At 35.8% G+C, this 13,308-nt stretch overlaps 1 protein-coding gene across 1 annotated transcript in view; it reads left to right on the top strand.

Annotated features, from left to right (window-relative positions):
* The window catches only part of MEI4 (meiotic double-stranded break formation protein 4), a 204,652-nt gene that overhangs the window by 103,036 nt on the left and 88,308 nt on the right, over nucleotides 1-13,308 (top strand). The window lies entirely within an intron of this gene.

The raw sequence follows: 13,308 nt of genomic DNA on the forward strand, positions 1-13,308 counted from the left end.
ATCTTTAGGCAGAAGACACTAGCATAATTCTGATTATGCCAGTAGTTTTTAGTTGGTTTTATTTTGTTTAATTCATTAGTAGTTAAATGAATAGATAAAATACAAATAGAAGGAATGGTTCAGTCTTCTAATGCATATCCGTAGGCAGTCCTTCCAACTTAATCAGTCTCTGTCATTTTTTCAGTGATGATGATATACCTTTGATCTGAAATTGTTTTTTTTTTTAAGATTTTATTTTTTTCAGAGAGAGAGCCGAATATGCACAAATGGGGAGGACAGCCAGTGGAGAGGGAGAGGGAGAAGCAGACTCCCCACTGAGCAAGGAGCCTGATGTGGGGCTCAATCCCAGGACCCTGAGATCAGAACCTGATCTGAAGGCAGATGCTTAATAGACCGAGCCACCCAGGTGCCCCTGAGATTGTTTTTTTTTTTTTTTATCAAAGATTTTATTTATTTATCAGAGAGAGAGAGGGGGAGAGAGCGAGCACAGGCAGACAGAATGGCAGGCAGAGGCAGAGGGAGAAGCAGGCTCCCCGCCGAGCAAGGAGCCTGATGCAGGACTCGATCCCAGGACGCCAGGATCATGACCTGAGCCGAAGGCAGCTGCTTAACCAACTGAGCCACCCAGGCGTCCCTGAGATTGTTTTTTTAACATTTAGTTCACAGAATTCATTTAGGAACTTATGAGCACTCACCACTTTTCCGTTATCCTGTTGTGAAGTGTAATTATATATATATATATATATATATATTAGTGATACATGTACATCTTTAAACAAATGTCAGTGACTCAACAATACAAATCATTTTGATTAAATAAAAAGGCATATGGTTTCTATATTCCCCCCGACATCCTTTTGAGCACATAAAGTGCCATTTTTTATTATTTATTTCTGACTTCCACTCAAATGTCTCACAGTCTCTAATGAGAAGAAAATGAATTTTTTTCTATTAATTTTTTGCCTTTGAGAAGTTGGTCATAAATAAGCACAGTCCACTCTGTATATAGGCAGATGGCTGTCTTAAAGTTTGTTGGGTAGGGCTCCAGAGCTTTCCAGATTCTCAAAGTCACACTGAACAAGTCATTTTTGAAATGACCATCTAACAGAAATCACTGCCTGTGCTGCACCCAAGCACATGTGATGTTCTTCAGGAAATATGAGGACTTTTATGAAGGTGCCACTAGTCCCTTTTGGAGGCTTTTGGATACTTCCAGACAGTGTCTTTAGCTCCAATACCAATAGGTGCTTAGCAGATTAAAAAAAATTCAAAATACCTATATATAATTATAATTCTGCTTTTTAACAGGTTATAGGAACTTAAATATACATAGCTTTTCCTGTATCTCTATTACATTTTGCTTCTTTGAAACTAATTAAAGCTCAAGGAGTTGATTTGAATTTTGTTTTGCTACCACAGCACTAGTGGTCTCTATGAGTATTGCAGAGTTTAAATTTTGATTTGAATTTTTTTTTGAAATTATTTATAAAAACAATTTATATTTTTATATATTTATAAAAATAATTAACCATAGGACCAAGTGCTGTAGCATGCTATTAGAAGAGCCCATGAAATTACAATCCATACTCTTTAGATGCAGTTTATTCACCCATCCTGAAACTTACAGGGTCCCTACTATATTTAAAAGAAATCCTAATGGCTTTCTCAGAGGCCTTGTTGAAATCAATGTTTTCTATGTCTGGGACTTCCTTTGACAAAACATAGCAACTCTACCATAATAGGACAGGAATTAAAGTTAGTGTGGTCTGACATTATTTCTTAATTGATGCACTTTTCTAATGGATTCTGTATGCTCTTCTTACTTCTCAAAAATTTTCTGCATAGCAATGTCCTCAAATGCTCCCAGAACCCACATATATTATTCTGTGGATTGAGACATCTACTTTCATATTTTTAAAAATTCACATAGTACTTCCTATTTCTATTCCTTTAAGTGTCTTTTATATGGCTTCTCAGTAATTATAATGAATATATTATTAATTACAAGTATGTTGTATAGTTTGGGATAAAATTCTTCAAATTTTGAATTCAGTTCAAATAGCTAGATTCTCACATACTCATTATCTATGAAACTTTAATTGTGCTTTATCTTTTATATATATTATTTTTATCATCTCCAAACCAAAAATCATTTCTTTGAAGGGGAAAAATGGTAATAAGATAGTTTTTCTTTTGTCATGTGTTAACTCTTTACCATTTTTTCATAATGAGACTGCCCCTTTTTTGTCCTTTTTGCTATAAACCTGAGCAAATATTTGTTTGCCTTTTGATTTTTTTTTAAAGTCTTGCTTTATTTTGAAGCTCCATGATAAATACATCCTGATGTAGTTCAGTATCATTACATAGTTTAACTTGGCCCCTTACTACACCTCTTCTCCCAGCAATCAGTTGATCCATATTTGTGCGCTTAACTCTTCCTCAGGCTCTGAGCTCTCACCTGCTCCATAACAATGATTCAGGGAGCCACGGATAATTTCATTTCAAACTAGTAGATTAGTAGTACTTCTGGAACTTCTGACCTCCCATTCTAGTTCCAATAAACGTTTTTTGTGCCTTGTTCCCCATCTGGCAGGCATGGAAATGGAGTTCCTGTCTTATTTACCTTTGCTTGCTTTTCTGCATTTGACAGTCTTCCCAGTTTCTTACCAGCTACTCAAAACTGAGATCCTGTTGTCTACAGATAGATCATGGTTCTTCAAACATAACCTCATCTCAAGATCCCCCTTCCTTTTATTGTACTCACTTGTCAGAGTGCCTGTTACTTCTTGCTGTTCTTCTGACATGGATGAACTTGTCTGCTATTATACTGACTTTCCAAACACACTTTGTAGGAACCCCTCCCAGTGTTTATAAAGCCTAGATCTTCCCTTTGGAAACTGCCAAGTATTAGTTTGTAGACTTCCATTTAGTGGCATCTCTGAAATTCCAGATTCTTTCCCATGGGTTTATATGTAGTTTTAGAGCAAAACCCTACTATAATAAAGGCCTACTTGGAACTTTTGCCTTAAAGAATTGGGCTGTATCATATGTCAGTCATCTGTACGTATTTTTGCTCAGCCACAGAGTTTTACCTAAGCATTCTTAGTCAATGCCTTGCTTTTCCTAATTTTCACATTTTTTTTCTTTTTTAAACTGAGAAGCATTCTTAATTAGGAGATAGGCACCCCTGAGAGTCTCTTATCATTGTAGTCACAAAGAGATTAAATTCTCTGGGAACTAAAGCCAAAAGAGCAGATTCTGCATATCTTTACCTATACTGTTTTTCCTCTGGCACATTAGCCCAGAGCTCAGTCATACCTGTGCTTCTTCTCCTTGAGAGAGACAATGGGGTGGGGAGGTGAAAGATCTCTGTAAACCTGCAGATGTGATGGGGAAAGAAAAGGAGAGAGACATCTTTCAAATTCTGTCTGGTTATCTTCCTTTCTTAGGTTTAAAAAAAAGCTAACGTTCATTTTACCAAGCACCGTTACAAGTATTTCCATGTGTTAACTCATCTTTCAAAACAGGCCTGGGAAATAGTAGCTATTCTTATCCTACTTCTGTAGGTGAGAAAACTAAGCTACAGAGAAGGATAGTAACTTAACCGTGGTCACAGAGGTAGTACATTATAGAGGCAGGTTTGAACAGGCAGTCTGACTTCAGAGTCTGAGCTCTTACTAACTAGATTATCTCACCTCTCAGAGATAGGGATAGTAGTGTAATAGTTGTAAGAATAGTAGAAGTAGTAGTAGTAGTAGTAGTAGTAGTCGTCATCATCATAATAATACCAGCAGCAGAGAGACAGGAAAGATATGTCAAGTTTTGGAAGCCTCCTGATAGGTAATGAGGTAGAACTCGTAGATAACATACAGATGATTACAGAATCCAGGTGTATCCCAAATGTTCGTGAAAATGCTATACAGCAATACTATTTTGATAACAATAGTTCTGTTATAGATTTCATTTCCTATCTTTAATGGCTAGTTGTAAATGTTTTCTATTATGTTGTATTAGTCACCATGCAGTACATCATTAGTTTTTTATGTAGTGTTCCATGATTCACTGTTGGCATGTAACACCCAGTGGTCCATGCAATCCATGTCCTCCTTAATACCCATCATCAGGCTTACCCATCCCTTCGCCCCCCTCCCTTCTAAAACTCTCTGTTTGTTTCCTGGAATCCGTAGTCTCTCATGGTTCTAAGTGAAATAAGCCAAACAGAGAAAGTCAGTTATCATAAGGTTTCACTTATTTGTGGAACATAAGAAATAGCATGGAGGACATTAGGAGAGGGGAAACATAACAGACTATGGTAAATTTTTTTTAAGCAAAAAGGGAATTGAAAGGAATGCCATATATAATCTGCTTTTACTTCTCATCCATGACTCTTAGGTTTATTGATGTATCTTAATTACTTTAGGAGAATGGTATAGATAATTCCAATATTTCCAATCCATAGTTTTGCACGTTTAAGAGAATATGTACTCAGGAATCTTAAAAAGTGATCTTAAAATAAAATTAAGATAATTCAACTTATAATAGCATGCAAAATAGCAAAATACTTTGGAATAATTATCAAGGTAATATAAGATGTCTTTGCAGAAAACTACAAAACATTGTTGAAAATAAAGAGAAAAAATATTCTGTATTTATGGAGTCTAAGATTTAATATCATGAAAATGATAATATTTCTCAGATTGGTCTAGAGATTCAACATAATCCTAGCCTCCTTTTTTTGGGCAGAAATTAACAAACCGATGCTAAAGTTTACATGGAAATAAAAGGAAACTGGAATAACCAAAACAATCTTGAAAAAGGAGAAAAAAGTTGGAGGATACACATGTCCTAATTTCAAAACTAACTACGAATTTATGGCAATCAAGACACTGTGATTCTGGTCTAAGGATAGGCATATATATTAACACAATAGAACTGAGACTCCATCAGTAAACGCTTACATTTATAGTCAGTTGATTTCAGCAAGGATGCCAAGGCAATTCATTGGAATAAATTCCTTTTTTCCAACAAATGGTGAATAACTAGACATCTACATACAAATGTACCATCTACCAAAATTAACTGAAAATGGATCATAGACCTAAAGAGATACAACTGTAGACACTGGGGGTGCCTGGGTAGCTCAGTCATTAAGGATCTGCCTTCAGCTCAGGTCATGAAGCTGGGGTCCTGGGATAGAGGCCCACACTGGGCACCCTTATCAGTGGAAAACCTGCTTCTCCCTCTCCTACTCCTCTGGCTTGTGTTCCTGTTCTCACTATCTCTCTCCCTGTGTCAAATAAATAAATAAATAAAATCATTAAAAACAAAAACTATAGACACTGAGAAGGAAACAAGTAAGTTAATATTTGTGACCTCTCCTACTCCTCTGGCTTGTGTTCCTGTTCTCACTGTCTCTCTCCCTGTGTCAAATAAATAAATAAATAAATAAATAAAATCTTTAAAAACAAAAACTATAGACTCTGAGAAGGAAACAAGTAAGTTAATATTTGTGACCTGGAGTTAGGCATTTGTTTCTTAGATATACCTTAAAGAAAAAAAAAATTGACAAACTTTTGTGCTATGATATAAAAAAAAAAAAAGGGACATTCCACAGAATGGGAGAAGATATTTGCAAATTATATATCTGATATGGGGCCTGTATCTAGACTATATTAAGAAACTCTTATAACTCAACTATAAGAAAATAAACCTGCTAAAAATAGCTAAAGAATTTCAATAGATATTTCTGCAAAGAAATATCTATTGAAAGATATCCATATAGCCAATGAGCTCATGAAAAGGTACTCAAAATCATTAGGAATTAGGGAAGTACAAATCAGAAGCAGAGTGAGAATCCACCTCATACTCTATAGTAGAATGGCTAAAATAAAAAGATATAAATAGCAAGTGTTGATGAGGATGTAAAGAAAATATGGAAAAATCACAATCATTGTACATTGCTGGTGGGAATATAAAATAGTACAGTCACTTTAGAAAACTGTCAGTTCCTCAAAAAATTAAACACAGTTTTATAATGTTATTGAGTAATAGCACTCCTTAAATATGTATCCAAGATAATTAGAAATCTGTATCTACCCAAACACTTGTACATAGCATTATTCTTAATAACCGATAAATGGAAATAACTCAAATGTCCATCAATTGGTGAGTGGATAAACAAAAGTGGTATATCCATACAATGTACTATTATTTAGCCTATAAAAGGAATGGAGCACTGACACATGTTACAAAATAAACGAACTTTGAAGAAATAATTATTCTAAATGAAAGAAGTCAGACACAAATACCACATATAGCATAATATTCTACTATGTGAAACATCCATATAGGCAAATCCATAGAGGAAGAATGTAGATTAGTGGTTTCTAGGGACTGAGGGAATGGGGAAAGGAGAGCTATTGCTAATGGAATTTCTTTTTGTGGTTCCATAATTAGATAGTAGTATTGTGTTGATTATATAACTCTGTTAACTATGTAATATGTATCACTCTTTCTGTAAATAGATAGGGCATGTGGGAGCAAGAGAGAGATTATATTTCTATATATCTATATCTATATCTATGTCTATATCTCTATCTATATACTCAATGAAGATGTTATTTAAAAATGATCAAGTTGCCAAAGTCCTTGCTGGTTGATTGAGGGAGAGCATGCAATCCCTTGAGACTCTCAAAGGAAGCTTAACCTCTGCTTTCCAGATGAATGAAGACAGGACATGGTGAATAATCAATGACTTTGATTTCAGACTTCTTCTTGTCCTTCATAAGTATTAAGAGCTATAAATTTGTCTCCAAGGACCTCTTTAGCTACATCCCACAGATGTCAATGTATTGTATTTTTATGTAGCAGGGTTTAGGTAATCAGTACTCAGTGGAATGAGTGTCCAGAGGATGTGAAGGCTGCAGAGAGACTGCACCTCCAGGTCACAGGAAAGCCATAAGGAAAATGGCTTCTTGATGGGAACATTTTGGGCTGCAGGTGAGACACCCTGATGCCTGTAGGAGTCCAGTTGCTAGTGTGGGCAAGAAGACTTCAGGTTTGTAGTTTCTATGTAGAGAGGATCTTGGGAGGGTTATTGCCAGGCCAGGCTAAGCTTGAAAATTCTTCAAGAGACATGAAGTTCTGGATGGGCAGCTGGGGGCTGAACTCCACCAGATGTCCTCATGCCCATACCATTCACCCACTATGCAATGTCCAGAAACAGAGGAAAATCTCTTTCTCCTACAATGCTCCTTCAGCATCCTCCACTGAGAAACCCTGTATGTTGCTCATGTAAAGGAGAGATGCTAAAAGAATGCTATGTATTATTGCAGATCATATTTTGACAGGTGAACTGGGAGCTGAGCGGTAATAAACTGGTAACTGGCTTGTGCTTCTGTTTCTTATACTCTCATTGTCATATGTATCACATCCATATACAAGACAGTATTATATGTATTTCATACTTTAAGCTGTCAAATGTGTTTTAAAGAAACTAAGGGGAAAATATAATTTACCCTGACAGTTACTATTTTTTGATACCCTTTATTTCTTTCTGAATATTCAAATTTCCCAAGTATCATTTACACTAAGCATGAAAAAAATTGTTTCAACATTTCTTATACTATGGCTTGACTAGTTACATTTTCTTAATTTTACTTTTTATCTTAAAATATTTTTACTTCCTTCTTGAACAGTTTTACTAGATACAGAATGCTGGGTGGCATTTCTTTTCTTTTCAGCAGTGTAAAGATATTAATCCATTCTCTTCTACTTATCATAATTTCTGATGAGAATTCCATAGTTCTTTGAATTACGTTTATTAAATGTAAAGTATCATTTTTCTCTGGTTACTCATAAGCTTGTCTCTTTGACTTATATTTTCAGGAGTTTGGCTCTGATATACGTAGGCATTTTTTTTCATACTTATTGTTTGGAGTTCAGTGAGATTCTGGAATGTGTACATTTATGTCTTTCACCAAATATAAGAAGTTTTCAGCTATTATTTCTTCAAATATTTTCTGCCTATTCTGTCCCATTTCTTCTTCTGGATCCCTATTAATCTTATAATAGACCTTTTTGTATTTATATTATGTATTTTTTATATATTTTATATTTAGCTTCTTCAGCACAGAAAGTTTGCTTGAAGAATACTCAAATGGATACTCCAATATATCTTCTATGGAATACCACTCTCCTTATGCAGCATTGCAACATTATATATTCCTTTTTTCCCTTATTCAAACCTCTCCAAAATACCAATAGCAAAAACAGTGTACTTTGAAGATGTAATGTACCAATGCTCTATAGAAACAAAAATCTAGAGACTTCTTCTCAAAAGCAGGGATTCAAAATTTCACTCATTTCATGTGATGTGATACGACTTTATGCGATAATCATTCCTATGCTAATTCCATCACAATTCTAGTTTGATTGTTGCAATTCATGTACTAAATTATAAAGTAAGCCACTACCAAAATAACCTACCCCCCCACAGAAAAATAACCCTTCATGGCTTTCAGTTATAAGTGGTTATAAGCACTATCTGTATTGACTTTCTTTCTCCACTGCCAGTTATATTCTCCCATTGTCAATTAGTTGGATTTACCCAGGGTTTCATCCCTAAAGGATCTGGGTTTCTAGTGGTCTTGTTCATGAGTTTGCTATAGTTTTCTATTTACTCAAAATAGTTGGAGAGTAATACCAGGCAACATCTGGCTTCCAAATACAACCTTCTCTGCTGCCATTGTGTTTTAAATTCCTGTTTTCCTCAGCCAGAGATCAATTGCTCCAGCCAACACAGGAACCCCCTTTTCGCCATTGGCAGAGTGGCACAAGTCGCCAAACTGTGGAAAGAACCAATATGCCCTTCAACGGACGAATGGATAAGGAAGATGTGGTCTATATACACTATGGAGTATTATGCCTCCATTAGAAAGGATGAATACCCAACTTTTGTAGCAACATGGACGGGACTGGAAGAGATTATGCTGAGTGAAATAAGTCAAGCAGAGAGAGCAATTATAATATGGTTTCACTTATTTGCAGAGCATAACAAATAACATGGAGGACATGGGGAGATGGAGAGGAGAAGGGAGTTGAGGGAAATTGGAAGGGGAAGTGAACCATGAGAGACTATGGACTCTGAAAAACAACCTGAGGGTTTTGAAGGGGCGGGGGCTGGGAGGTTGGGGGAACCAGGTGGTGGGTATTAAGGAGGGCACATATTGCATGGAGCACCACATGGGTGTGGTGCAAAATCAATGAATACTGTTCGCTGAAAAGAAATTTTAAAAAAAAGAGAGAGAGAGAGGAAAAAAAAAAAAACCCTCCATATAACCAGGTGGAAATTTCAACCTCTAGTTCATGAAATTTGTTGACCTCAAACCAGAATCCAATGTCACAAGGGGTGAAGAATGCTTTACCAGTGAATCATTAGATGTAATATTGAGAGTTCCCAGTCTCTTTCATACCTTGGTTCCTGAATTCAAATGTTCTGGCTATCAGAGAAAGAACATAACATATTGTTCATAGGCTTAGAACATAAATTTCCTAGAACTCAACCACAAAAGGGGTGGTATTCTAGGTGGAACTAACTGCTCAAGCAGTGCTTCTACTTATATTTCCTGCTTGATCACACATCATATATATTAGAGCTACTTGATGATGGAGTATTGCTGTGTATACCTAACTTTAGTTAACACTGTTCAAATGAGCAGCTTTGGGCATATAATCACTTGGTATCCCATAATGAGGCAGTCATTTATTCTCTAGTAGGGCCAAATAGTGTTGTGTGTGTGTGTATAAAATCATATAATATAATTGTGTAAAATATATTTATATGGTTATATATTCACAAATATTATTAAATATATATTTATATTTATGTTTATATAAATGTATAAATATTAAATTATAATATAGTATATTTATTTGTATATATATATATTTCTTGAATATATATGTATATATATGGAAGAAAGTTTTGACTTTCTTCCCAAACCAAGGGTTTTTCATTGTGATTTTCTAATTAGGGTCAACAGCAGGCCTCATACAATTACTGATTAGTTCCAAGAACATTGAGTATTATCAGTCTTACGGTCCAAGTGGCAGAGTTGCCTTTTACTCCACTTTGACCAGCTAGAGCTCTTTCTACAACTCTGGGCTCTTCTCAATGCTTAGACCTGATTTACCCAGTATGTGCATCCAAGTGGTAAACTGAAATGAGTATATGTTGCCTCAAATATCCATAATGCCCATCAGGTATTATATATTTTTATTACTGATAGAAAATACATACTAAGGCAACTTGTGTTTCACTTTGGAAGGGGCATTTCAACATTCATCAGATCCAGAATGTCTCAACTGTTTCAGGTACCCGAATCCTGGGGTTTACTTTCTTCTAATATATGCATTTTACTAGGACCTTTAAAACAATTGCCATATCAGTACACCAGCATGATGTCCTGTAGAATATTCCGATGATCCAAATTCAATGAAATAATGACACAGAGCCAGCAAACTGACATGGCCTTAAATAGGGCAGAAGTATAATGATGACCCCTAGGTGAACACAAACTGCTTCATTTTATCCTTATTAGAATAGTAAAAAAAAAAAAAAATTATCAGATTAATGCCTAACAAATATCAGAAGCAGTGTTGACTGCCAGGAAAGGAACTGCAACTGAAATAGTATCACTGAAGTAGAAACACCCCTAATGAAGTTTGTGGTAATTCACTGCCATTTTCCAAGATCTTTCTGTCTTCAACACAGGCCAGAAAGCAAATATGTTGGGTATGTGGTAGGAATTTCCACCTTTGCATATTTCAAGTCTGAAATGTCAGCACTGGGCTCTGTGAATACTCCAGGGGAATATGTAGATGTAGATCAAAGCACATTTGGTTTGGCTGAGTTTATAGGAATTTGAGGAGGCTGAGTTTATAGGAATGACTTCCTAAACTACTGGCCATCAAGGTCCCACTGCTTCTGCCAGGATTAAGAATTTGCAGGGCGCCTGGGTGGCTCAGTGGGTGAAGCCTCTGCCTTCAGCTCAGGTCATGATCTCAGGGTCCTGGGATTGAGTCCCGCATTGGGCTCTCTGCTCGGCAGGATGCCTGCTTCCTCCTGTCTCTCTCTGCCTGCCTCTCTGTCTACTTCTGATCTCTCTCTGTCAAATAAATTAAAAATTCTAAAAAAATTATAAAAAAAAAAGAACTTGCAAATCTAGGGAGCCTCTACACCAGTTACATGATAAGTCTGAACCATGTCACCTCTGCCATAATCTGCACCAATAGAATGCATTGCGTTTGCCATGCTTCTCTTCTTCCATAATGTACTTCTAAATCAGGGTCTCAGATGAGTACCTCTGATTAGCAGAACTCAAATAATATCCAAAATTCAAACTTCACAGGAATCTGGGGAAAGTTATTTCTAACTTCCATTCCCTGCAATACAGGAAGATGGGCTAGAGTAGAAAAAGATGGCACGTGTGTTGTTTTCACCACTGTAGACTCTCCTATAACCTTGTAAGCCCTGGTTTCCATGCCAGCCTCTTTCAAAAGTTCTACTCTATTTACAAAAGGGCAAGTGTCAATTAAAATGTAAGGAAGACTAGAAACCATTTTTATAAAAATGTTCACAGAATTTAAATTACCTTAACAGCTATATACTTAGTCTTTGTTTTCTTATGAACTTCAGTCATTTTGGGGGGACTATAACAATTCCTATCTAGATTATGGAAAAGGTCTTTATGATGAACTTCTCTTCTGAGCAGTGTTGTCTAATAGAATTGTATTAACTCTGGAAAAACAGATTTTATTTTTAGTGTTTAGCTTTTCAGGGTTCAATAAATTAAACTTCTGTAACCTTTAAGCTTTTCTATTATGACCTACATTATATTAACATGTAACAATTATTGAGCACTTCCTGGGTACCTGGCACTATGTTAACAATTTTTACTATCTAATTTCACATACACAACAACTGAAGTGGGTGCCATCACAATCATTATTTTGCAGATGTGGTAGCTTAGATATAAAAAGTTAAGTAACTCGCTAGTACAAGTTAATAGGCAGTGGAGCTAGGGTTTGGCTCAGGCAGTGTTAGCAGTCCACAGTCCACAGACCTAACCCTATGACTACCCTCATAAGTTTATTCTCACTTTCTTTTTTTTTTTTTTAAGATTTTATTTATTTATTTGACAGAAAGATCACAAGTAGACAGAGTGGCAGGCAGAGAGTGAGAAGGAAGCAGGCTTCCCGCTGAGCAGAGAGCCTGATGCGGGGCTCAATCCCAGGACCCTGAGATCATGACCTGAGCTGAAGACAGAGGCTTTAACCCACTGAGCCACCCAGGCACCCCTTATTCTCACTTTCTAAAGTAACTTTTATTTTACTGTGAATTTTTTTCTTAATCTCCTAAAGCCTTAAATATTAAGAAAGGAAGTAAAAAACTAGAGCATCAGTGAAATAGCCAACAGAATTTTTTTAAGAGCTTAGATAAGGGTATTCTTTTTTCAGGTACAAACAAAAATGTAAATTATCTGCAAAAAAGTGACACTGGAGAATTACAGAGGGTGTGAGTCCTAGCCGGTTACATTACTGAGAAACAACAATGATAAATAACTCTGATTTCCTATAGTAATAAATTGATGTGGTTTTAGGATTGAGTTGACAAGCTGACTTAGAAAACTATTATTAAGAACGAGTTGTGCATATCAAGATTTACAATAGAAATTTCTGTTCAATTCTATAAGGTGTTCACTATGTTATTGTCATTGATTAACTTTTAAAGCATATTATTAAAATATCAATTTGAGAAGTACCTATGTTACGTGTTTATCTTAAAGGACACAGGTGACATTTCCTACTTTCACATGGCATTATATAGCATTGTCATTTAGATACTTTATATACAAAAGCAATGTCTCCTCAATATGATTTTAATCTATAGAACATGACAAGATAGGTGCTATTTCTTTGTTTCAAGATATTTCTGAAGCTTCCATTCTCCAAAATATATTAAGGGACATGTTTGATGAAGTTCCAGCTTTGAATTATACATACCTTAATGTGATTAATAATCAAATGGCATTTCTCCTAATAATTATATGGGATATACTTTATTGTCTCCCATTGTTCTTTTACATTTACTTAGTGGTGAGTACTTTCTGCTGCCCCTACATGAAAATTTAGAGTCCTGCATTTTTTCTTCTCTCTCTCTAAAGTGCCTCTCTTTTGACTTATAGAGAACAAGGAAGTCCTTCCCACCTGTCTTCAGTGCGGAGGTGGGATTCATAGTGCACCAAT

The sequence above is a fragment of the Mustela nigripes genome, chromosome 5, assembly GCF_022355385.1.
Source record: "Mustela nigripes isolate SB6536 chromosome 5, MUSNIG.SB6536, whole genome shotgun sequence".
NCBI classification, from domain to species: Eukaryota; Metazoa; Chordata; class Mammalia; order Carnivora; family Mustelidae; genus Mustela; species Mustela nigripes.